The sequence below is a fragment of the Mandrillus leucophaeus genome, unplaced genomic scaffold (genome assembly GCF_000951045.1).
Source record: "Mandrillus leucophaeus isolate KB7577 unplaced genomic scaffold, Mleu.le_1.0 Scaffold73, whole genome shotgun sequence".
Lineage (NCBI taxonomy): Eukaryota > Metazoa > Chordata > Mammalia > Primates > Cercopithecidae > Mandrillus > Mandrillus leucophaeus.
The window spans coordinates 6,726,275-6,731,387 of NW_012107919.1; the positions used below are offsets into that span (position 1 = coordinate 6,726,275).

At 39.6% G+C, this 5,113-nt stretch overlaps 1 pseudogene; it reads right to left on the reverse strand.

The window, feature by feature from the left end:
• Nucleotides 1-1,517: 1,517 nt before the first annotated feature.
• Nucleotides 1,518-2,313, reverse strand: LOC105528733 (annotated as a pseudogene).
• Between the last annotated feature and the right edge of the window lie 2,800 nt (nt 2,314-5,113).

Below are 5,113 nucleotides of genomic sequence, written 5' to 3' on the forward strand. Positions count from 1 at the left end.
GAGAAGATCCAAATAAACACGATCAGAAATGACTAACGTGATAATCTCACCAACACTGCAGAAATATAAGGAGTCCTCAGGGACTATTATGAATAGCTCTGTGCACACAAACTAGAAAATCTAGAAGAAATGGATAAAGTCTAACAAATACACAAACCAAGACCGAACCAGGAAGAAATTGAAATCCTGAACAGATCACCAATGAGTTCCCAAATTAAATATGTAATAAAATATTTACCAACCAGAAAAAGCTCTGGACCACATGAACTGCAGCCAAATCCTACCAGATAAAGAAGAGCTGGTACCAATCCTACTAAAATTATTTCAAAAAATCAAGGAGGAGGGACTCCACCCTAACTCATTCTATGAGGCCAGCATCATTCTGATAGCAAAATCTGGCAGGAATACAGTGAAAAAAGAAACTTCAGGCAAATATCCCTGAAGAACATAAATTCGAAAATCTTCAGCAAAATACTAACAAACTGAATCCAGCAGCACATCAAAAAGCTAATTTACCAAGATCAAATAGGCTTTATTCATTGGATGCAAGGCTGGTTTAATACACAGAAATTAATAAATGTGATTCATCAGATGAATAGAAATAACTTCTGATATTTCTCTCTTAAAATAATCCTTAAAAATGTACTAAAATCAATCTTAGGTTGAGGGAAAAGAACTTTAAGAAAAACTTTAAAAGATGATATTTATTGAGCATCCTTCTGCCTGTCACTAAAGGTACAAGCAATTATGCCTGTTATAATAAAGGAATAGTACGAAAATTTAGCCAGTCTTAGAAATTAATTTCAGAGAGGCCACTGTGAGGATGTGTGTTTAGGTAGAACACATTTTTTTTCAACATCTTCACCTAATTGAAAGAGAGGCCAAATAGGAATTCTCTTAATTTGGAGTAAACTGATGTGCTAAGAGATAGGGAACACTGGATAAAAGTGTGCATACGAAGAGCTCTTTAAAATTCTATGCTGTATCACTTTCTTTACTAAGGTTTACTAAGTTTCAGTTTTCTTGTAAAAATAGGGTGAAAGACCTACTTTCCAGTGTTGTTACAAGAGTTAAACAAATTGTGTACAAAATCCTTAGCATACTATGTGGTACATTATAAATGTTCAATAAGTAGGAGTTGTGCAGCATTATCATGCAGTCTTACATTATTTGATATCCATAGTGGCACCAAATATGTACTTCAATAAACTTCTTCTGAATTTATTAAGGAAATAAAGGAGATCCATAGATGGATCTTATCTGTATGGCAAACCAACATGTATGGCATGTGATAATTTAGGAAATACTAATTCTCTTTGTAACATTTCAAGTGGACTACATGTGTATGGGACAAAAAAAAATGTATTTTCTAATAGTAGGCATATTTTGTTTTAGTTTGTTTGTCCCGCTATAGCAGAATACCTGAAACTGGGTAATTTATAAAAAACAAGAATTTATGTTTTTTGAAGGAAAAATTGTATTTTTTTTTTATGTAGAGAAAACTCAACACTATACATTTAACCCACTTTAGTGGCAAGTTCTTTAACCTTTGCCTTTTTGAGCTTGGCAATGCAAGCTACAGATCTGGTACCCAGGACATTGCCTCCCCAGTGATGGTGGATCTCATTGTATCTGTCGTTGCAATTGGTCCTGATAGCTTCCACCAGCTTAGCCAAAGCTCCTTTGTCTTCCGAGTTAACCTGTGTGAAGGCAGCAGTGGTGCAGGTCTTCCTGTGGACTAGATGTCCCAGTTTTGCCTTCCCCTTGATAGTGCAGTAAGGGACCCCCATTTTACAATGTAGGGCAGGCAAGAAAACAGCCAGCTCGATGGGATCCATGTGTGTGCAGTAACCACCAACTGAGCTTTCTTGTTCTCCATCAAGGTGGTGATGGTGTTAACTCCTGCTCCAAGGACAGGTGGTCTCTTAGTGGGGACATCCCCTTTGCTGGCAGCTTTCTTCTCGGCCCCAGGTCAACAGCCTCTGCTTATTCTTTTGCTTTGTCTCTGGTCTGTACTTGTGGGCCAGCTTAAGCAGCTGAGTAGCTGTTTGCTGGGGCCTGGATGAACTGGTTAATCACAGGAGGCACTTTCAGCTGCTTATAGAGGGTGGCTCTCTGCTGCTATAACCTGATATAGCTGGGCCATTTCACAAAGCAGGTGAGATCTCTTTTGAACTGGATGTCATGTTGAATGCCAACATTCTTAGGCCTTTTCTCAGACAGGGGATTCACCACTTTCTTGGCCTCCTGCTGCTTCACAGCAGTAGGGACCACAGCCACTTTTTTCCCCTTGGCCTTCTTTCCTTTCAGCATCTTAGGTGGTGGGAGGAGACAGCAAGAACAAAAATTTATATTCTCACAATTCTGAAGAGTAGGAAGTCCAAAATCAAGGCACTGGCATGTGGTCCAGTAAGGGCCATTTTGCTGCATCCTCATGTGGCAGGAAGTAGATGTTCATGTGAGCATAGGTTCGCAGAATGCTGCCCAAACCCTCTTTCAAAGGACTTTAATCCCATTAACAAAAAGCATCCCTCATGGCCTAGTCATCTCTTAAAGGTCCAACTCTTAATATTATCACATTGGCAACACTTGGATTTTAGAAGGGATTAGGTTTCAACATGAATTTTGGAGGGAACACAACATTTAAACCATAGCAGAAAACATGTCAAAAATGGCAAATTATGTAGAATAAATTTAATGAACTTTAAATGTCAAAACTTCTGATTTGGGTTTAACACCCATTTTGAATGACAGTTAGCACCAAGGTTTTAATAAAGACCTCTAACTTTCATTTCTGAAATGATATATTTTTTCTAACTGTTGGCTTTGTTTTCAGAACAGCTTTTCAATTTAGGTCTTTATTACACAGCTTTATATTTTTTTTCCTTATCTCCCACCTGCCAAATTTGGCAATTTTCTTTGGGCTTGGAATGTGTGTAATATAGATTTTGTATTTCCTACAATACTTAGTAGACTATTTGGCACATAGTAGATACTCAATGATATGGTTTGGCTTTGTGTCCCCACCCAAATGTCATCTTGAATTATAATCCCCATGTGTTGAGGGAGGGACCTGGTGGGAGTTGATTGGATCATGGGGATGGTTTCCCCTGTGGTGTTCTCATGATAGTGAGGGAGTTCTCACGAAAGCTGATGGTTTTATAAGGAGATCTCTCTCTCTCTCTCTCTCTCTCTCTCTCTCTCTCTCCCCCCCCCCACTCCCCCACCTTGTGAAGAAGGTACTTGCTTCCCCTTCACCTTCTGCCGTGACTGTAAGTTTCCTGAGGCCTCTGCAGTCATGTGGAACTGTAACTCAATTAAACCTCTGTATTTATAAATTAACCAGTCTCAGGTATTATCATTATAGCAGTGTGACAACAGACTAATACACTCAATAAACACACACAAACATATATCTATCTATCTATCTATATATGCCATTATTATTTGTCTTTTAGTATGCACCTACTATTTATTGTGGTAAAACTTTACACTGATTATCTTATTTAATTTTCTGAGAAACACAAGTTAATATTCACATTTTATAAAAGAGAAAACAACTGATATTTAGAGAGATTAAACCATAAGGTCATGTTCCAAGACCATCTAGTTCATAAGTGGAGAGCAATTTAATTGTTTTGATGGTCATCATCTGTAACAATGGTATTATAGAAGAGTGAAATCAGCAAGATAGTAAGAGACGAAGTTTCAGGCTCTACTCCCTGCCCAACTAAAAATTCAGCTAGCAACTATCCACAAAAAACATGTTTTTGAAAATCCAAATACTTGGAACTAAGCCTGACACACTCATGTGGTCTACAGGGTGACTGAGAACTGCATTAGAAGGATAAGAACTGCCTCACTTCAACCATACAACCCCCTCTTCTTCCCCCAAGTCAGCACAATGCCAGATGGGTAGGATTCCTCTGGGCCATGGTTTTTACAGGGGATAAAAAGAACTAGTGTCAGTCATCTAGCTTCCTTAGCATTCTCAAGCACTTCTCGGAAGCCCACTTTGGTTGCACCTCATGGGGGAACACTGGAAATAACATCTGGGGTCAAGTAAAAACAGAGAAATAAGATAGAGATCACATTGACCAGTGTATGATCTTGTTGGTACCTTTGTGTTCCTGCCAACTATGGCACCCAGTCATAGATACCAGCCAGCTTCATACCCCACCTGCAAAGCTGATTTGGTTGTTTTCACAACCACAGTAGGAAGTTCAATCTGGCTTGAGTTATAGATGGCTAGTCTCTATACCAAGCTCCAGATTCCACCCCAACAACTTCATCCAAGCATGGAAACGCCTTCCTCTGTCCATTTAGTAGAAGCAGAGAGGCTAGACCTGCTTGACCTAGAAGTTCAAAGAGTGACTCTGCTCAGCCAAAAAGCCTGACAAATGACCTCATCCAGGCAGGGATATCCCTGCCTCTTCCTATTTTGGAGAAGCATAGGGGCTAGACATACTTGAACCAAGAGATCAAACAGTGGCTCAACTCAGACAAAAGCCCACCCCATGGTTCCACCCAAAGAGGGAGGCAACTGTCAGTTGTGCATTTCTAAGGAGCATAGTCTCTGGGCCCTGCGTGTCCGAAGCAGCAACTCTGCCTAACCTCAGAGCTGAGCCTGCAGCCCTGTCCAACTGCAGATCCAAAATGTGTCAGTCAGGGAATATATCCTCTGATAGGCATGACTAGAGGCCCTCACAGTAATCTTCCAGTTGCTCTGCCTAATAGCAGAGCCCAGCCAGAAGCTCCACATGACGTAAGAGCAAAGGTAGCAAACCAATCCAAATAGCCCATAACAGGGCCTTCCAGAATTACAGAGTAAACTAAGTAGTGAAGGTGTATCCCTGCCAAAGAACACCTGTGAAAACAAGAAGAGGTGGTTGTCTCTTTATATGTACACACAACAGTGCAAAGACATAAGGTTTTCCAAAAATCTGGGAGTAATTACCTCTTTTATAGAAATTAATCTCCAATAATGGATGCTAAAAGATGGAGATCTATGAAATGACAAAAATTTAAGTAAGTTCAGTGAACTTGAAAAGTATACAGCTAGAAAATTAAATGAAATTTGGAAAATAGCATGGAAAGTGAGAAATTTGACAAA